General features: G+C 41.6%; 1 protein-coding gene across 2 annotated transcripts in view; it reads right to left on the reverse strand.

Annotated features, from left to right (window-relative positions):
* Nucleotides 1–16,219, reverse strand: part of RAF1 (Raf-1 proto-oncogene, serine/threonine kinase) — a 72,796-nt gene extending 56,577 nt beyond the window's left edge. Inside the window, exon 1 of one of the 2 annotated variants that reach the window (XM_007461557.1) lies at nucleotides 15,829–16,219. The gene's annotated coding sequence lies outside the window, so the exon portion shown is untranslated. The remainder of the gene's footprint in view (nucleotides 1–15,828) is intronic. The other variant, XM_007461558.1, reaches the window with a different exon arrangement.
* Nucleotides 16,220–22,459: the final 6,240 nt, after the last annotated feature.

Here is a 22,459-nt window from a genome sequence, read left to right on the forward strand (position 1 = left end):
GCACTCTTTCCACAATCCTCATGCCCCAATCTACACAAAACACCATGTGACTGAGAAACTGGTTATAGCAGGAAGGGACACTCTTGGATATGCAAACAAAGTAAGAGAGTAGTAAATATAAGGGCCATACTATGTTTGTGAAAACTGACTTAAGAATTTCAGAGAAATCAAGTTATTTCCTGGTACAATTCCTAACAAGTGATAGTACAAACAACACTTGAATAGTTTATTCTAAACTCAAAATCCAGAATACCAGGCTGTGATAAAGGCATTTTAAATGCAACACATTCATCTCAGCCTTCTCACCCTGTGACCCAGCTCTAGCAATAATTTCAATGAACTGCTGCATTCAGAGGCATTTCTAAAAATGAATAAATAGCACCAGATTAATAAAACAGTAATTATTAAGAGGTTCATTATGCTGGGAGAGTCTTGTTTTTTGCTTTTTTACTTTATCAGATGCTATAAAAAACATTTTGAAAGCAAGACTGTTTCAGGTGCAAGATTATTAAGGAGCAGCACACATACAAAGTACTATTAAAGAGCCTCAGGACAAGTCAAATCTGATAAGACCACAATTATGAAAATACCAGTACTTAGAGTATAATTTTTTTAAGCGATTTGAGTCCTATGCTTAAGGTCCATCTACCATCTTAAAGCCTAATTTGAGGCATACATGTTTGACTGGAAATGTTATTCTATCAACTTCTGGAGATACCTCAGCAGAGCACTCACTCAACATTCCTCATCCATTGTCTTGTCACAGTTACTCTCCCGAAGGGTTAGACACCTTTGGACCATGGTAAGAAAAACCAATTATAACAACCCTGATTAATTCAGGAAGCTCTTCAGGAGTTCAGTGTGCAAGAATCAAAAAGTCCTAAAACTTCGGCCTAAAAGAGTCAAGAAGCAGTTGGGCAAACTTGGGGCTAAGGTTGACTTTGTTTCACCCTCTCCCTACCTCAGCCAAGCCAAACAGCCAAATAAATTTTACTATCCCCGCCTGACTAGGGACACACACACACACACACACACACACACACACACACACAAACAATGTAAATATTTTCACACAGAGACATTCTGAATTTACTTCAAAATGCCTCAGCAAATCAGTACTTAAAATCAGTCTAAAAAAAGCCCTCACTTTTGAGTTTTTATTCAAAAACTTCTTTTATTTCACTCAAAAATATTAAAGTGGTAGAGCAAAAAACACCTATGGCAGCTAGCACTTTGGCGTTGAATGAGATTTTAAAGAAATTCTTAATCTACCTAAACTCTAGTTTCTGAGAATGCAGCAATGCATTCTGTGGTTGAGATTGATTGCAGATAGTTTACTTCAAACAGGACAACTTAAAATTTTACAGAACTTTACAGTTTATTCCTCTCCACTATCTCATAGTGCTGTAAGAATTAAACAGACTAAAAGCAGGTATTATTCCTCTTTGTAAATAAAGAAAATGTGAAGTTCAAAAGATCTAGTGACAGTAAGGGAAGCAAAACAAACAATTCTGGTCCTCAGACTCTTAAATTACAGCTCTATTTTAACACACTGATTTAAAACACAAAAAATAATTATTCAGCATTGTTACTATTATACTACTTTGAAATAATTACTGTTTATTGTTTATAAGTAATGCATCGGACCTGTACGTGGAAGAAAGGAAAATATGGTGGTGGTTGTTTTTTTTTTTTGCGGTATGCGGGCCTCTCACTGCTGTGGCCTCTCCCGTTGCAGAGCACAGGCTCCGGACGCGCAGGCTCAGCGGCCATGACTCACGGGCCCAGCCGCTCTGCGGCATGTGGGATCTTCCCAGACCAGGGCACGAACCCATGTCCCCTGCATCAGCAGGCGTACTCTCAACCACTGCGCCACCAGGGAAGCCGGAAAATATGTTTTATATATCAAAAGCAATTTAAATTTACTTCATATTTAAGAGATTTTTATGTCATTTCTAAATAATAAATGATTTACCTTAGAGCAGTTGTATTACTAATGCTTTTTCTCACATGACCTTTCTTCTTATCCACTAAATGATACAGAATAGAGAATGTATGAAATATATAATAATAATATATAATATATAATGTATGAAATATATAATATATAATCTTTTATTCAGAAAGCTAACTCTTATTTAAGACAAAAATAATGAAGTCTAAATTGCTTTTTACAGCTCTGTACGTCAGGGGTTAGAGCACTGGTCTTGTAAATTGCCTTTAAGTCATTCTTCTTTATCTTCAATCCAAAATTTTCCCCCCCAGAGTTGGTAATAAATACAGCTTAGATAAAATAAAATCTCCATGTAATTAGAAGACTGCTGAACTACAAACCATGGCTGACTATTTCTGAAGATTAGTCAATACAAAACAATTCCTATACATCAAAATAACCTGGGCACTGCCCTAGAGTTAAAATTCTGTTGTAATATTATCTAGCTGCTGTGAGTTTCTCCTTGGTTTGAATGCAGAGAAAGGAGAAGGAGGAACTGGTAGCAAGAGCTTTAAAAGACTACGACTGGTATAACTGACCTGAATCCACTACGGTGTCTATAGTTTTAAACAGCCTTTGACTTATGACACCTAAACTTAAGATTTACTTGTATTTCATTCTCCTCTACTCAGCATGTTTTATAATATGTGAGAATTAAATAACACGTGAAACACACAGTGTTGGCCTGAGACAGTAAATGTTCCCTATTATCATGATATACAACAATCAGGAACTCTTCTAGATAGCCCTTACACCTCCAGCCTGGGTTTTTCTGAGTTCAAAGCCTAAAGCTCTTAACCGTTACTGGTACTGTCTTCCAAAATTAAGTCCCAGGTTGCAAAATACAGATCAACTGTTTAGCTCTCACATTGCTTGGGGGAATAACACTGGCCATATGCTATCTTGTTCATTTGATCTTTGCAAATTGTCTCCATATTCCCAGAGATCCTCTGCAGAGACTGCACGGAGTAATAATTCCAGATGCTTTACCCATTGGTCTATAACTCGGAACCTGTGAGTAACATCGGCACGCTCCTAAATTACCTACAATTAACCAATGTAACTTTTTGGAAAACACCTCTCTCTCTGCTTGGATTTATCATTTCCTCAAAAAGCCTATTTTTTTCCCCCATGATAGGAGAAATTAGACAAGATTTACTATCAAAGAGAAATAAACCAAATGCTATGTACAACTTATAGCGACAATGCTTAAAAGACATGTAAAATACCCTATTTCACTGTTCTTTAAGTAAAATACATTTAGAAGTAGCTCTATTAACTACATATGGTATACAACTTTATTTGAAGTATATGTCAATTTATATTTTAATCAGTTAATTAAAATATTCTAACTCTGTATCTTCCTGGTAAATCAGAAAATTAGAAAATAGGCTAAGAGTATAGAGTAGGAGAAATGGTAGCAATGAAATAAACTTAGTTCATCGATTTTTAATAACTCCAACAGCCATTCTGATCAGAACACTAACACTATTCCAAAGACTTGGGTCTACTCAGTTTTGATTACTTAATTGTCTAATGAACCTTTAAAATTACAAAAGCCAACAAATCATTTCAGAAATCTTTCCACTAAGCTCACTCTTCAGAGTATTACCTATCATATAAAATTCTAAGCATCTTAAACATTCTCATTAGAAATGGCAAAATTTGCACAGAAAACTTTCCAGAGAGGGAAGTCTCCCCATTAAATGGTAAATGTTTAAGATAAAACATTAGACGGGTAACCCCAATCACTCCAAACTTTGGATTAAAGGCTTCAGTGTGAGCCCACAATTGTTTTATACAAGTGATTAAAAGTTCCTAGAACTTTATGAAACATTGATTAGTGGTGGAGAGAAACACATTTTGGAAAGAAGAATACTTTTTTTAAAAATTTATTTTTGGCTGCATTAGGTCTTCATTGCTGCATGCGGGCTTTCTTCAGTTGCATTGAGCAGGGGCTACTCTTCGTTGTGGTGCACGGGCTTCTTACTGCGGTGGCTTCTCTTGTTGCGGAGCACCGGCTCTAGGCACGCAGGCTTCAGTAGTTGTGGCACACGGACTCAGTAGTTGTGACACACGGGCTCAGTTGCTCCATGGCATGTGGGATCTTCCCGGACCAGGGCTTGAACCGGTGTCCCCTGCATTGGCAGGCAGATTCTTAACCACTGCGCCACCAGGGAAGCCCAAGAAGAATACTTCGTAAAGTGCTATTTTAAACTAAAACCCTAAATTAAATATGTAAGATTTGAAGAAAAGTTTTCACATACAAAGTCATAACAAAGTGATTCCTTATCATCTTACAGAAAAAAAGTAATGGAAGTAATTATTTCTACTCAAGTCAAAAAAAGTTTAGGAAAGACAACTCTTCAGAAGGGATACCTCTGAAGGCGCTATGAACAGTAAATACTTGGGAGAGGCAAATTTGATTAAGACTTGATCCCGGCCCTCAATAAATTTATAATTTAGATGAAGAAGTAATACAGGGATGAAGTGGGGTTAATCATATAAGGCCTATAAGAAGGAAATGGAACTACTCTAAGTCATAAAGAAAAGTATAAGGCAGACGGCATTCCCAGAAACCTAACAAAAACAGTAAGTTTGCATCACATCTAGAATTTAAATTCTAAGGTGCTGATAGGATGTAGGATGAAGTCAAAACTAACCCAGAAAATCTCTCTCTCTTTAATCTCTCCTTAAGTAGATGGCCTATATTTAGGGTATTTACTCCATCTGTCTGTTTCTCTTCCTCTTTAAAATAAGGATCACAATGTACCTACATCTTCAGGCTGATGGGAAGATTAAATGAATTAAGGTAAACTCTCAAAAGAATCTGGCATATAGTAGTTAAGTCAACAAAGGTAAGCTATTATCTTTACGGACCTTTTTAAAAAAAATGTATCTTTAGACACAACAATCACACTCAATTGTGAGATGGTCAAACTATAAGGCTTGGGAGAATTGAGAATGACAAAAGAATAGATTCACTTTCTTCAACTGCAATCAAAATCTCACAAGAACATAGACTCAGTATGAGGAATGGTGGCTAAAATTGCCTGCATTATTAAAACACTTTTTTTGGCAGGGCAAAAACATAGATGAATACTCGTTTTTTGTTTGGTTGTTTTGTTTGTTTTTGCCGCACCAGGTGGCTTGCGGGATCTTAGCTCCTTGACCAGGGACTGAACACTGGGCAGTGAGAGAGCAAGAGTCCGAACCACTGGATCACCAGGGAATTTCCTACTCGTATTTTAATGTATTTATAATGCGACTTCACTCTTCAATTCTCCTTTAAGCTCATCCCTTTGTTCAATCCAGCCTTGGTCCATCTGAGAGACTGGGTGATCAATTTTTCAAGATTACTCCAAGCTTCCTTTAAGGATTAAGTGTTTTGTTTTGTTTTAATTCAGTTGGTCACACAACACTGGAAAAAACCCACCCTCACACATAAAAAGTTTCTGCTGAACAGAAACACTCAAACACTTAAATAAAATGTTGTCTTGTCCAAGCTAGGAAACAATAATATGTCTAGTTTGGAAATGGCTTAGCTACAGTTTCCCAACCAGGTCAAAAGGGCACCCTGATGCACTGCAAGGTGGTGTGTGTGTCAATATTTTGAGTTTCCTCACCCCTCTTTCTCAATTTCTGACCACAAACTGGTAACTTCATCAGATGACTGGCCAGCATACACGAACATGAAAAAATGTGATACTCTACCCTTTTCTAATAGCAAGCAGGGCCACCAGAGTTTAGAAAAGAGTCTAACTTTTTAAAAGGATAATTAATTTCAAAACAAGTTAATCAGCTAATCCAAACAATTATGTTAAAGCAATCAGTTCCACAATAAAAGACATCTGGAGCCAATTTTATTTTTAACTCTTACTTTTTCATTATTTTCATTTTAAGTCACTTTGTCTGAACTCTTTTTTAACCCAAGTTTTACTTTTCATCTCCAAATCAGTCATTGCTTCTTCATTTAGGCAGCAACTGCTCATTTTTAAATGAAAAGAGCCATTTACAAAGTAAAACCATTAACACAAGCATGAAAATACATCAATGCACAAATAAAATATGGTTTAGGAATGATCATTTTGATGGCTGAGTAATAATGAAGTAAAAACGCCTAGTCAGTGGAAGGGGATGGAGAGGAAATAAAAACCACGCAGAGGGGCTTCCCTGGTGGTGCAGTGGTTCAGAGTCGGCCTGCTGATGCAGGGGACGCGGGCTCGTGCCCCGGTCCGGGAGGATCCCACATGCCGCAGAGTGGCTGGGCCCATGAGCCATGGCCGCTGAGCCTGCGCGTCCGAAGCCTGTGCTCCGCAACGGGAGAGGCCACAGCAGTGAGAGGCCCGCGTACCGCAAAAAAAAAAAAAAAACACGCAGACATCTCATCCTGCTAATAAGTTAATGCCTGAAAACACTGACTTAACCTTGTACCAATAATTTCTGTTCCACATAAAAGGCATCAATTTCAGTGGCAAGTCCTGCATAATCAACAAGTGACTTAAAAAACAGCATTAGCTTTCCTCAAAAATAAAGATATGAAATATAAAATAAGTGAATCCACTATTCTACACACTAGCATCTCTCAATTGGACAGACACTGAGATTTATCCTCAAGATAGGAGGTACTCCTCCAGGTTTACAATCTTGCCAAAGCTATTTCAAGAAGTAACCATCTGATTCGGCCATTTCTCCTACAATTCATTCTGGAGTCAATGGCTTTCATACACAGAAAGATTCCCTAGTCTTCAATGATACCCCCAAAAGGTAATCAATCACCTTGCTTGTTTTAAGAACTAGTAACAATTACAATAAGGTATACCTGTAAAACTGATAGTATCACTTGTTTCCCAGAAAATATTTTAAATCGACTTTTCAAGAATAATTTTCTTAAAACAAGGAAATGTGCAGAAGTTTTCTCTGTAAATTAGACCATTGAATCATTAAAGCCCTAAATTATACCCAGCTACTTTGCCACAGGAGCAAAAAAACAAAATACGAAAATGTAACCTATGTAATTATACACCAAAGTCTGAATGCCTTAAGGAAAAGAACTATATGCATTTCCTACATCTTGTTATACTCCATCATCCGGTATTGTACCTCGCACAAAATTAGATGCTTAAATATCAGAATAAAATATTAATGGAGAAAAGCTATAACTACAATATTTACCCTAATTCTTTTCCATGGATATTGAATCACTATCTACCACATTAAAGTACTGATATATACAATCTAAAGAACCAGAATGCCTCTCTGTATACTGCAACCTGGCAGAGAACTGAGTGGAAAAGTATAAGGAGCACTATCATTTAACAATTTCTAAGAATCTATTTCAACTGCTAGTTGCTTCGAAGAATATAAAGTTCAGAAAGACAGACCTTGCCTTCCAAGAGTTTTTAAAGTAGAAGAAAAAAATCATCATTTCCCAAAGACTATGTGCTATGAACTTTCAGGATGACAAAGAGGCCTACAACAAGTTGTGACAGCTTTTTTTTTTTTGTGGTGATGGGGCGGAGAGGCATAACTTCTTAAGAAAACTATAAGAATTCGGAGCATGGAAAGGTCACTTATAGCTCAAGTGGAGGAAGAGGTAGACACTAAAGAATGATTTCATTGTAGTATTTGAACTTGAAGGGGTAGCATTTTAATAGACGCATGTAAATGTTTTTCTTTATAAAAATGGAGTCTTAATGTACATATTTTAGTACCCTACTTTTTTCACTTAATGTATCTTACCACCCAGGATTAACTGAAATCATCATTTACAGGTTAACTGAATACATTTCAGATTAAAAGGGGATGAGGGCAGGGACTTCCCTGGCGGTCCAGTGTAAGACTCCTCGCTTCCAATGCAAGCAGCTCAGGTCTGATCCCTGGTTGGGGAGCTAAGATCCCACATGCCACGCGGCCGCCAAGAAAATTAAAGAAAAAAAAAGTGGGGGGGGAATGAGGGTACAAAGGTAACTACAACAACTGTATGTACCAGCTTAACAAAAAACTTTTTTTTTCAAAAAATGAGTCACTAATTGCATAATTAATTTATCTCTTTCAAGAACACTGTATACAAATACATTTATAAGGAAGGAAAAAGTCCATCCGATGCAAATACAGCCAACTTCCTAAACTTCTGGTTTGACCATTCGATCTAATCATTAGTAAGAAAAAAGCCTAGAGCCACTTCACATCCATTAGGACAGTTACTATCAAAAAACGGAAAATAACAAGTGTTAGCAAGGATGCAGAGAAATTGCAACTCTCATGCATTGCTTGTGGGAATATATAATGGTTCAGTTGCTGTGGAAAATAATTTGACAGTTCCTCAAAAAGTTAAACAGAATTACCATATGATCAGCAATTCCACTCCTGGGTATATACTAAAAAGAAATAAAAGCAGAGACTCAAATAGATACTTGTAAACCAGTGTTCATAGCATCAATATTCACAAAAGCCAAAAGGTGGAACCCAAGAGCCCATCAACTATTGAATGGATAAATAAAATATTTTATGTGTGCACACATGGGAGCATACACATACACACACACACATACATAATGGAATATTATCCAACCACAAAAAGGAATAAAATTCTCACACACAATGTAATATGGACGAACCCTGAAAACACAGTAAGTAAAATAAACCAGATACAAAATTATAAATATTGTGTGATTGCCCTTATATGAGATACTTGGACTAGGCAAATTCACAGAGAGAAAGTAGAACAGAGTTTACCAGAGGGTGGAGGTAGGGAGGAATGAGGAGTTATTCTATAATTGTTACAGGGTTCTTCTGCTTGGGATTATGGAAAATGTTCTGGGAAAAGATTAGTGGTCATGGTTGCACAACACTATGAATGCACTTAATGCCAATGAATAATACACTTAAATATGGTTAAAATGGTATCTTTTATATTTTGTATAAGTTACCACCGCCACCGCCACCACCCCCAAAAAAAGCCGAAAGGGTCCATTTTGCATTGTCAGACAGCTAGATAAATGCTAGTCGTGAAGGACATATCTATTCTCACATTCACACTTCTCTAATTCCAGTCCAGACTAAGATCAAGGAAGGCAGAAGAGTATCATTTATCCCGTCATTCTCTCTGGCTGAAACTTTCCTCCACGTATAATGCCTATGAATGCAGAAGAAAATAGCCAGTATGGCAAGGGCGGCTTGAACCAATGAGTGAGCTGCCAAAGCAGGCAAATGTCCTCAAGGAGCTGGCAGTGAGAACCCAGAGCACTCTACTGATAAAGCAAAACAGACATGGTAATTCCTCCGACAGATGTCTAAGTTACAAAGTTCTGAGTAATAAGGAGTATACCCTTTTAACTGTAAGCATTTGTGTGGTGGGCAGTAGGAAGGAACTAAATCCACAGGTGATTAACCTGTGAACCTCTACTCATGCAATTAATGTTTATTACATAATCAAGAGAAAGTTTTAAGAACTAGAGATTTATAAATAAGACATGGCTCAGCTCTAAGGAGCTTAAGGAGCTTAAGTTTAGCCAGAGATGTAAGACATCTATACAAAAAATTCAATTCAATAAACATCATTTAGCACCTTACATTCAACAAATTGAACTGAAATCAGGGGGGCAAGCCACTGTGCTAAACTCTGGGTATTCAAAGATGATTAAGATACAGTCCTCTGAGAAAAGATGAGAGGTAAACAAACACTTTAATAAAATATCAATACGTCACAATAAATACATATAAAGTCTACAGTGCGTGGTACCGAAAAATACATACACAAACCGTGTTAAGTTTAAATAAAAGGTCTTATTATAAAACCTAATATTAAACGTGGTCATTTAGATTCAATACTTTCACCAAAGCACACAGGCCTGGTCCCTCAGCCTCTCAAATTTTTTCACAAATATCAATAAAGAAGGACTTGCACATTGACTAGAAAGCATTAATTTGAGTTGATAACCTAATGGGATGATAAGCTCACAAATGACTATATGATAAAGACCATAAGAAAAATAAATGCAAGGGTTTTAAGGTGGGGTTCAAAGAAGGAAACAATGAGTGAGAAGAAGAGAAAAAGATCGGGAAATGATATTTAGAAGATGGTGTTCAAAATGACTCTTAAAAGAGGAACAGATAAAAGTGAGGAAATCCTGTGAATCTCTCCTCATTAGATAAGGTCGCTGAAGGCAGGAACTTGCCTAATTCACCCTCCACCACACTAGCCTTCTGCACCTACTTAGGTGCTAAAAAAAAAAAAATGGCTTTTGGAGGAACAGATAAAAGTGAGGAAATCCTGTGAATCTCTCCTCATTAGATAAGGTCGCTGAAGGCAGGAACTTGCCTAATTCACCCTCCACCACACTAGCCTTCTGCACCTACTTAGGTGCTAAAAAAAAAAAAATGGCTTCTGAATTCCACTGAAGATAGTAACAGGAATCCACATTAGCAAGACATAGAAGCAAGAACTGTATACTTAGTCTGAAAAGCAAGAGAGACTCTTGGACAATTTGCCAAAGGAAGTAAGGCCAGCACATCTACGCTTGAATATTCTTGTATCATCACAAAACAAGAAACATAAGAACCCCATAACATATTTCCCTCCACGAAAAAAAGCTGGGTATCTGGGAAACAAAGGGGAAAGCAGAATTACTCTGCACAGCATAACTTTCTGTATTCTTTGAATTTTGTAGCATGTGACTGTGCTATCTATACAAAAAATTAATGAAACTCAATTTTTAAGATTCTACACATTTAAAAAGTGAATCTGGCAATAATGTGAAAAGTGTACTGGCATGGGAAGAAATAAGAAAAACAAGTTCAATTCAGAAGTTCTAACAACAGTCAAGGCAAATACAGCATAAAAGCCTGAACTAATCTGGAGGAAGTAGAAAACAGGTGAAAGAAGCTCAAAAATATAGTTGTCAGTGTAATCTGAGAGTGACTGAATGTTTGGAGGGACATAAGGGCCCACACCACGAATAGAATTTAACTTTATTATATGTATTTTTCTATTATAAGACAATATATTCAGAGAATATGAAGAGCATAAAGAGGAACATTATCCGTATTTCTACTGTTTAACAACCACTGTTAACATCTACATGTGTTTTCTTCCTATGGGTAGGTTTTGAGTTTTTTTAAAAAGCTTGAAATATAATTTACGTACCATACACCTCACCCATTTAAAGTGTACAATTCAATGGTTTTTATTATACTCACAGAGTTGTGCATTCACCTCCACAATCAATTTTAGAAAATTTTCAATACTTCAAAAAAGAAACCCCTGTCACAGTCACTGCCCACTGCCCACTCCCTCTAGCCACTGGCAACCACTAAGCTACTTTCTCTGCAGATTTGCCTATTCTGGACACTTCATATAAAAGGAATCATACAATATGATTGTATGATTCCTTACAATTCATACAATATGACTAGCTTCTTTCATTTAATATAATGTTTGCAAGGTTTATACATGTTGGAGAACGTATCAGTACATCATTCCTTTTTATTACTGAGTAATATTCCACTGTACTGTTTCGTTTTTTAACACAACTGTAATCATTTGGATATAGCATTTCCCGTGTCATAAATGCTTCATATATGCCACAGTTAATGAAAAGCATAGGGCCCCATAAGTGGCTGTACCACAGTTTACTTAATCATTTTATTATTGTTGTACATTTGAACTTTTTCTAGTACATTTGAACTTTTTTCTAGTACATTTGAACTTTTTCTAGTTTTTTCTACTGTAAACAAACTTTCTTAAATGCAAATGGGAGTTCCTTTCTGAATGATCTATCTGGATCCAGGGAAATGCCTCTCCCAAAAACTCTGAGCTTCCTAATGAGATTTGCCACACAGAACAAGAATCATGTTCTAAGGAAAACTCAGTATTTCATCTACCCCAAACCTAGGTAAAGGACAGATGTTAAAAGCTATCTGAGATTGAAAAGTGTGCCTCCATAAAACCCAGATTAAGAATGTCATAACTTTAAAGACCTATTAACAAAGTTAAAACATTAACTACCCTGATTCTTCCATCAGAAATGTTTATGGGTGGAGAAAGGTAAATACTTTATCCAAATATGATGCCTAGAAAGAAGTAGCTTCAAAGAAATCAGCCTACTTTTGCCTTCCCTAGCAGGCTGGAAGAAAATAAATAGGAGACAACATCTTGACTACAACAGTAAAGATGTAGTTTTGCTACTGGATCACAGTAAGTGAAACCCAACAGGTAGAAAGATGTCATCGGTATAGTCTACAAAGGGTCCTCAGAAGCAATTAGACATATTTGGTTCCGTAAAACACTGTCATTGCCTGCAGCTTCCCATTCATTAACCAAAAATGTAAACAGTTTCTAAATCACAAAGGTTTTGATTCCAAACTGGTTTTAGGGTTGTTAATCCCCACCCAGTAAAATCCCTTGGAATCTGATCTAAAAATAAAACTCTGTGTCAAGAGTTCCTCAAGAAAAACTATGTACACTGATTGGAATGTGAAGTAATTAACACACTTCTTGAGTGATTTGCCAAAGAGACTTGAGATAGCCTGGGCCAAAACCAGTATCAAAGGAACAACACCCATTTGACATTTTCCTTGGTTAAACTGACATTCTAGTTTTAGAAGAAAAGCTAACAGATCTTAAGTTAACTATTAAAATCATTGCGAGCTACACAAGTATTCTGGGAGAAAAGGAGGAACAGAATGACTCAACCACCGTAAAATTAAAGATGAAAATTTTGATATGTAATTAAGGAATTTTTACTCACAACTTTAAGGCAAGAATAAAATACCCAGACATCACTATCCTGAGGATTATAGGCAAGGTAGTTAAGCCCTATACCAGAAATACTAAGTGAATTATAACACAAACATCTAGTATCACATTTTCATCCTGGTCAGTTTAGCAAATAAGCATCCTTATACATCCATACACATACATAAATATAAACACACTCTCACACACACACACCCCAACCTAAATCCTAAACAACCTTATCCTAAATGAACCCAAGTGTTCTTTGACTTCCCAATTAATTTAGCCAAGGTGAGCAATTTTCCAACTACAGACATTTGTTATGGAGAACTGACTTCCATGACACACACAATTTAAAAAACAGAAGACCTTTTAATAAGTCAAAGCTCGATTTTGTGGTTTCATTAACCCCCATCCCGCTGTCACATTAGTCCACTGCCCTTCAAAGGCAATATTTAAAATTCTCTTCTGCAAGTCAACATTAAGGCATGCTGTTTGGCTAACAAGCTCCTCCCAAGACCAGGATTATTATATATGGCCTACTATGTTAACATGCAAACAAAAGCACTCTCCCATGTAACATTTTTCTACTTTAAGCAATAGGTTATTAACAAAGTTTTACCTGGAATTAAAATGTGATAGAATCATGCACCTACTACTAACAGGCTATTTGAAATAGTAATTTCAAGTTATTAATTATATTTTCCATTTAATAAATAATCTGGTGCTTCTGGAAAAGTCAAATTCAACTTCCAAGAAGTTGTTTCATCTTCAGAGCAAACTCCTACTCTGGATTTCACAAACGGCATGTTTTAAACTAAAAGCAACCAGTCTCAAAGCAGTTATAATACAATACTTAATGTTTAACCTTTCTCCATTTCATCTTTTAGATACTTTTCATCATAAGTGACCAGCTTAACCTGCTTCTCACTGTTTTCTTCTGCTAAACCAAATCCCATAAAATATGTTCTAATGTATTTCACTCAAGCCTTCTATTTTGAAGGCATGCACATCTTTTAAACTATTTGAGAAGAGTGTAACAAGACTAAGCAGTTCCACTACAACTTAACGATCACAAACACCGCATACCTAAAAGATAAGCTTTTACAACAGAAAGAGTAACAGGTTAATTTTCCCAAGTATCCAGTGTTCAACTGGGTCAAACTGTCTCTGTTGCATTTTCAACAGCTTATCCCTTGAAGTGATAAGGGTGAAAACAAGCCAAAAGGTTCTCCTGTGGTATATAATCATCACAACCCAAGAAAGATTTAGGAATTGCTAGATTAAAGTCCGTTAATACCATAATAATCACTTTAGCATAAACATTAATCACAATACAGATCTTTGGGGAAAATTATGTTCATAGAGCTAAAGACTTTATAACAAAATTGGAATCCACGGAATCAATCCAAAGAAACAGTTTACTATATAAAACATTTACTTAACTAAAACTATACTCACTTGCATTCTACAATTTTTCAGATGTTTCATATAATCTGCCAATTTCTAAATGACTGGGGAGCATGGTTTACATTGTCAACAGCCACTGAAAATGTAGTATTAGTAGAGGGTACTACATTTATAAAATCAACATTTTTGTTAGCAAGTGTAACTTTAGAAGAAACGTTTGCAAGAATCCCTAGGAATATGAGTTCAGTTCGTTCACCACAGTGCAAGTACAAAACATTTGACATAAAGCCCGTATCAAAATGTTCTTAACTGGGTTTAACAAAGTCAATCTGTGCAATTACTATCAGCTTTAACATCAACAGAAGGAGGAAATAAAGTTATCAGCAAGAAAAGAGAATTAGCAACACTCGTTTAAAATAATCCCAATTAAATCAACTAGTTCACTATCTTCAACAAAGATCCTTCACAAGCTAGCCAACTTTTGTTTCAGACCCTAATCTCCCACCACTTCCTTCCTGCACCCCAGACTGCTTTGCTGCTCCCCAAACTCCTGCACGTCTCCGTGCCTCTGTACCAGCTGCTCCCTCAACTTAGCATGCTCTCCCCTCCTCCTCACCTGATGAGTACTTACTCATCAGCCCAAACCTCAGCAGAAAAGTCCCCTCCAGTCTACAAGCTTCCTCAACTCCCCCAGGCAAAACTAGTTCCAAATTCCCAAGACACTTGGTAAATCCATCCTAATCACAGCGCATAGTGTTCATGCCTCGGGAGCTAACAGAGGGCAGACTCCCTCCAGCCCGGAGAGGACGAATCAGGCAGAAATGATGAACGTGCGCTGAATCCATTCCCTACTTAGACTGGGTGATCCTCTAGAACCCGGCCACATCTCGAGGAGACACAGGAGACCCTATCATTCTTCCCACCAAAGAGTGAATACCAGGGGGCACACCCAGAGCCCTTGAAAGAGAACAATGAATGAACAGAGCCGCCTCGCCTCTCCTGATGTCCAAACTCCTCTCTCTGGGCATCGACTAGCTCTGCAGAGCCTCTGCAGCTGCAAAACTGAAGTGTCCTGGAGGCTCTCACTTCACACACAAGAGCCCTGGATCTTCATTCCAAAGCATCCCGGGGCCAATCGTCAGTATAAGCACCGCAAACGTCTCATTAGGTACCCGCAGAGTCCTGAGACCCAAGGGGGAGGCCCCTATGCCTTTGTGGTGGGGCATCGACCTATTTCCTCCTCCCGTCCCTGACTGCTCTCATCTTCCGGAAAAGGGTGTCACTTGAGAGAAGATGCAAGCCCGGGTCCCCCACTCCGCGGCCAAAAAGACTTTAGCCCATCTGAGTGACAACACAGATCCGAGACAGCTCTGGGCGGTTTTTCCCGTGGCCAAAATATAAGGAATGTACACCGGGTACAGGGGTAGTGCCGTCACGTTTCCCCAAAACACAAGGAAACATGAGTGGGGATGTGGGAACTCGGCTCGCCGGCCATGACACCGGGCCCCAGGGCCCCCGCCCGCCCAGCGCCACCCGGGGTGACAGCGGCCTGGCCCGGGCCCTCCGTCCGGCAGCCGCGGGGCCGCTCCGTCAGCGCCGCCTTGGCCGGGCCTCCGGGGAACCCGGCCCCCTCAGCCCCGCCGCCGCCCGGCTCCCCCGGCATCCCGGGCCCGGCCCTGCAGCCTACCTGAGGGAGCCCGGCCGCCTCTGTGTCCAGTCGTCCGGCAGTGGCGTCTGGTCCGCTCCTCCTCCCCGCGGCGGGCGAGGGAGCGGGAGGCGGTCACATTCGGCGCGTCCCCAGCCCAGGGGACGGGGCCCCGGGCAGCCCTCGCATCGTCGCTCTCGCACTCCGCACCTCAGGGCACACACCCCAAAGCCCGGCCAGCTGGCCCTCTTCGGGGCCCAAGAAGAGCGGCAGGGAAGCCTTCGCTTCTCACGCTCTTTCTCGCCTTACTCCCGCCATCTAAGATGGCGGCCCCAGCGCCCGCACTGAAGACGCTTTCGGGCGGCCCCGGCAAGCGAGCCCTCCACTCGGTGCTCCTCCTCCCGACCTGCGACGCCACCAGCTCTCTGCTTCTGCGCGAGCTCGCCTGGCGTCGGACTTCAAACTTGGCTCGGGTATCCGTCGCTCTGGCCTGAACTCAGGCCCCGCCTCCCAGGGGGCGTGGCCTCGCCATCTCGCTGGTCGCCATTTCGGAGCCGTGAAGGCAGTAGGGTGTGCTCTTCCTGGCCCCGGTTTGGCAATCGGGAAAGGCCAGGGTTTGGCTGCCCCGAAGGGGCCTGAGAATTGGCGGGGGGAGGAAGGCCAGCTTGCCGGCATCTCGAGGCCCAGAGATAACCAGACGTGCCCGAGGACGCATAGCATAGAGGACCCTGTCCACCTTTAGCCCGTCCTCCCTGGAGTCGGACACATCAAGTGGCAAATCGCAACCCATCATGTGGCAAAGTCCCTAAACTTTTCTGAGTCTCAGTTTCCTCATCTGTAAATTGAGGGTTCCTTTTCCCCCGTCAGACTGGCAAAAAGTTTAAAAGACTGATAATATCCAGTCTGGTTCAAGATGTGTGAAAACCTGCTGTGTACCTTCATCCAACACTGGCAGGAATGGGTATCAGGAGGGCAATTTGGCGTTATCTATGGACATTTTAATGTATATAGTATTCCTCCCAGCAAGTCCACTTCTAGGCACTCATGCTAGAGAAATAGGTACACATACACACAAAAAGGCACCTGCTAAGATGTTTATTACCATGTTGTTTGTGTTAGAGAGAACACTGGAAAAAATGTGGATTAATTAAATAGGAAACAGGTTAAATAAAGGGTGCTAGCTACACAGTACAGGATATCCATCTGTTAAAAAGAATGAGCTAGATCTATGTACTGATTTTTTTTAATCCAGGACATTAAATTTTAAAAAGTAGAACATGTACAGAATGATTTTATTCATTCAAACACAGGCACACAAAGCTACCCAATACCATGTACAAGTCATTCATTTAAATTTTTATTGCAAGCCTGTTATGTACCACACATTGTTCTGGGTATTGGGAAGTCAACAGTAATCAAAAGCTCTGTTTTGCAGAGATGGGAAACCCAAAGAAAACATAAATAATAAATTCAGGTAGTAATATGTACAGTATAAAGGGAAATGAAGGGACTTCCCTGGTGGTCCAGTGGTTAAGAATCCACCTTCCAGTGCAGGGGACGCGGGTTCCATCCCTAGTCGGGGAGCTAAGACCCCACATGCGACGGGGCAACTAAGCCTGCATGCCACAACTAGAGAGAAGCCTGCGCCACAACGAAAGATCCCACGTGCCGCAAGGAAAATTCCCACGTATGGCAACTAAGACCCGACACAGCCAAATAAATAAATATTAAAAAAAATAAATAGAGGGAAATGAAGATGAAGAGGAGATAATGACAGGAGTATGTGGACCTATATATAAATACATAAATATATAAATACATAATAATAAAATGTAAATACACATAAATATACACAATTGCAGGGGAAAGACTGGAAGGCATTGAACATGTAGGGACCATGAAGGGATTTTTTTTTTTTTTAATTAGGAATAATGACGTTACCTGCCAGGGTTCTTGGCCTTCTTAATCAATAGAAATTGATCAGAGGCCAGATAAGAAATTCAAGCAAGGCTTTATTGGGGCCCCTGCTGCAGCAAGGGGGAGTGAAAACAAGCTCACTCCCCAGGTGGGTGGTGAGGTGTTTCCTTATAAGGGATGAGGGTAGGGGTGGATCCAGGGTCAGGCTGGAGGGGGTGCTTAGGTGGTCTGCCCACCCCCGTCGTGGTGCTATGTGCAGGGGGCATGTGAAGTACCCTGCTTTTGCTCCCGACACCTCAGAAGCGGCAGTTGGGTTTTTGGTCGTTTGTATCTTGTTCTCTATAATTTGCCCCAACTGCATGCATGCAGTTATTTTTAGTCCTTTATAGTTTCTTTGTATTTTGTCCAGGTGTAAGCACTGCAGCAAAGGGTCCCAGGTCCCAGATCACATGTCCCAGCCTGTCTCAATAATACGTACCTCACAGTATTAAATGAGATAAAACATGAAAAGCACTTAGCACAGAGCCTGGGGGTTGAGGCTGACGGCCAAGGTTCAAATTTGGACTCTGCCCCTTCCTCATCTGTGACTTGCATAAGTCATTGAAACCTCAGTTCCTCAGTTTCCTCATCTGTAACGAAAAAGCGACAGCACGCACCTATTGAGTTGTAAGGATTTAGTGAGTTTAAGATGTAAAGCACTTGGAACAGTGCCTGGTTCACATTAAACATTATAGAAGTGTTAGCTGTAATTATCATAGTTAACTCTTATCATCCTATCATTACTGCTTAGGGCAGAGCAGCAAACCACACTTGCCGACCCCTAGGCCATTCCTTTCTTCAGCCACCCCCAACTGGTATTTGCCCAGCACTTCACAGCTTAGAAAGCTGGAGTCTGTGCCTCATTCAAACTTCCCAGCTCACCAGTAAGAGTGGCTACTTCATTTTTTCAAAAATAATTTATTGAGGTCAAGTACACATAACATGAAATTAGCCATTTTTTTAAATTTTATTTTATTTGGCTGCATCGTGTCTTAGTTGCAGCATGCAAGATCTTCATTGCAGCATACAGAATCTTTCGTTGTGGTGCTCAGGCTCAGTAGTTGTGGCATGTGGGCTCAGTAGTTGCAGCACGCAGGCTTAGTTGCCCTGCAGCATGTGGGAGCTTAGTTCCCCAGCCAGGGATGGAACCTGCATCCCCCACACTGGAAGGCGGAGGCTTAACCGCTGGACCACCAGGGAAGTCCCGGAATCAGCCATTTTAAAGTAAACAACTCAGTAGCATTTAGTACATTCACAATGTTATACAACCACCACCTCTACTTTCAAAATATTTCCATCACTCCAAAGTAAAGGCCCTTACCCTTTAAGCAGTTTCTCCCCCTCCCATCCCCACCCAGCCCCTGACCACCACCACTATGTGTTCTATCACTATGGATTTCTCTGTTCTGGATATATTTCATATAAATGGAATCATATAATATGTGACCTGTTGCTCTGGTTTCTTTCACTTAGCATAATGTTTTCAAAGTTAATCCCCATGGCTGCACATAGCAGTACTTTGTTCCTTTTTATGGCTGAGTATGTAAGCATATACCACAGTTTGTTTATCCATTATCCGTCAATGGACATTTGGGCTGTTTCTATCTTTCAGCTCTTGTGCATAGTGCTGCTGTGAGCATGCGTGGACATGTACTTGTTTGAGTACCTGTTTTCAGTTTTTTTCAGGCATATACCTAGGAGTGGAACTGCTGGGCCATCTTGCACTCCACTGGGTTGCATGTCCCCTACTTTGCAGACCTCTGGTTTGGTGGTAGGAGAAGTCAGGAGAGCTAGAATTACTAGGAAAGGTCTCAGAAGACGAACGGAAGTGGGAAAAGGAATGAGTCAGAAACGGCTTGAAGAATGGACATGCCATGAGCTCAGGTCAAAGAGAAGAGGGAACAATGGGACGGGTCCATTGGTGGGGGGAAGGGGATGAGGGGAGGCTAACCTGGAAACTTTCCTGGGTGTTGGAATGTTCTACTTTTTAATTTGGGAGGTGGTTACATGAGTGTGTAGATATACATATGTATGTAGAAATGGCTGTATGTAGTTTTCTATACATTGGTTACACCTAGTACAGAAAACCTGGCCAAAAAGGGTGCATTTTTCAGAAGAAAGAAAAACTTCACAAATAACAGCTACCATTTATGGAGCCTCTTCATGTAATCAGGCATTTTTCACAATCTTCAATACACATCACAACTTAAAAGCCCTGATCTTCAAATGAGGAGCCCCTCATAGAGGGTAATTAATCTACAGACAAAGCTGGGAAGTGGTGGAGTGGGGGTCAGGACCCGTTCCTCTGTTCATTCCTCATCCAGTTGCTGAAGATTTCTGTTGTGCCTAGTATGTGCCAGGCCCCATGTTAGCTCTGGGCCCATAGCAGCAAACAAGCCACAGTCTCTGCCCTCAAGGACTTTAGGGTCACAGCGAGGCAGACAAGCAGCGAACAGGTAAACCAACACATCAAAGTGAGACTCAGGATTGTAGTAAATCCGTGAAGGGAATGACCAGAGAACGAAGGAATGGGGGCCAGTGTGCCTTTAGACTCAGGAGCCAGGGAAAGCCTTTCTCAGGAGGAGGTGACAGTTAAGCTGGGCACTGGAGGTGAGAAAGAGTCGGGAGAAGGGCATTCTAAGCAGCTGGAATAGCACGTGAAGGGCCATGAGTGGGAAAGGAGTGTAGGCCAGTGTGGTCAGAACACAGCCAAGGAGGGGGAGCTGGGGCTGGCGCAGTGGGGACTGGACAGAGGATGGAGTCACAGCAGCCTGACTCCCATGCCTGTGCCCTTTCCATGCCATCCTACCTCTCCAGCGAGTTTAATTTTAGTCACAGATGAGTTGGACGTGTGGGCCCAGCCTGGGCTGGGTGCTGGAGAGACAGAGCCATGTAAACAGACAGTTACCTCAGCAGCTGGTCCAAATGTGCTCGAATGGCAAGGAGCTGCCTGCGTTCTGTGGGAGGGCAGGCACCCAGGGGAAGGGGGCAATGACCGGTTCTGCCTGGGAGGGTCAGGGAGGCCTCTGCAGAGGCAACCTTGAAGCTGAGTCTTAAAGGAAGAGTCAGAGTTTTCCAGACTGAGAATGGAGGGTGGACAGGGCAGGAGGTGGGAACAATGTGGGCCAAAGCGTAGAGGTGTGACTTATGTTTGGGAAACTGCAAGCAGCCCTCGGGTGGGAGATGACCTCCGTGGGGCGGAGTGCCCAGAGAGAATGGTGAAGGGGAGACTTGGAGGGCGAAGGATGTCTGGCCAGAGTCAACCTCCCTCAGGCCATAACAGGGCAGTCTGTAATGGGGAGGTAAGGAGCTGCCTCCTCGGGGGGTCAACCACAATACACGCTGTGGAGTCACATGCAGGAAAGCCTAGTGCAGTCATCTTGGAAACCAGCAACAATTAAGGCCTGGACGCCCTCGGAGATGACTTGGGGCTTATAAACTGCAACAATCTCTACGTAAGTCAATCTGGCAAAATATCAGAATCACAAATGCGTAAACCTTTTGCCCCAGAAATTCTCCTTCCGGCAATTTATCCTACAGAGGGGTTTGTAAATGTGGGAGATGATGTGTATATGGAAAGATGGCCAAGAAATACTGTTGAATGAAAGAAAAAGAACCAAGGGACAAAACAGCATGAACTGGGCTTCCCTGGTGGCGCAGTAGTTGGGAGTCTGCCTGCCGATGCAGGGGACGCGGGTTTGTGCCCTGGTCTGGGAGGATCCCACATGCCGCGGAGCGGCTGGGCCCATGAGCCATGGCCGCTGAGCCTGCGCGTCCGGAGCCTGTACTCCGCAGCGGGAGAGGCCGCAGCGGTGAGAGGCCCGCGTACCGCAAAAAAAAAAAAAAAAACAGGCCCCTCACCCACAAACTTATCGTGACCCTCACCAGGACACCAATCACCCAGGACTTCAGGGCTAGGCCTGAGGCAGTGCCCTCTGGGATGCCTGGGCCCCTGGATTCCTGACCAGCTTCTCCACACTTCCCAGGAAAACATCCTTTTCTACTCTAGCTCCTCAGCTACAGGGCCTGGAAATAAAAGGGGCCCTGATTACACAGCCACACCTACAGTGTCTGCTGGGGGGTCCACCTGCCTTTTGAGCATGGCCGTCGCACAGCCTCCAAGGGCCTCTCCCATCACCTCCCTCAGGTGATGTAGGAGTAGAAACACTTGCCTTCAAGGGTTATTGGGAAGAAAGGAAATGGGAAGGTGGCACGCAGTAGGTACCCTGGCACACAGTGGGTGATCAGGGAGCACTGCCCCTCATCCCCTCTCCCACACCTCTTCCTGACTTCCTGCTTTCTGCCCTCAACGGACAAGTCTGCCAGACCTTGGAAAAGGAAAACACCCGTACTTTCAAATGTCCCTTTCCCCCTTCCAGTTACCACCGTAATTCTTTCTTCCCTTTTAGGGTCAAATTTATCCAAAAATGGTCTAGACTCAGGCTCAATTTTCTCACCCGTCCTTCCACGAAGCCCCACAGTCTCCTTGTCACTGAGCGTGCCCTCCAGAAGGCTTTCCCAAGCCCAGGCCTCAGTGCCCTTTATGACGTTTGGTAAAGGGCATCATCCCCTTCCTGTTGAAATTCTGCCTCTGCCTGACGTCTCCTGTCACAGGACTGGCTACCGTTCTCCTCTCAGGCCTGTGGAAACCAGAGCATGTGGCAAAGCAGCTCGTGCTATTCCCTCTGCTGGAAACGCTCTTCCTAACCTCCATCCC

The sequence above is a fragment of the Lipotes vexillifer genome, unplaced genomic scaffold, assembly GCF_000442215.2.
Source record: "Lipotes vexillifer unplaced genomic scaffold, Lipotes_vexillifer_v1.1 scaffold889, whole genome shotgun sequence".
NCBI lineage: Eukaryota > Metazoa > Chordata > Mammalia > Artiodactyla > Lipotidae > Lipotes > Lipotes vexillifer.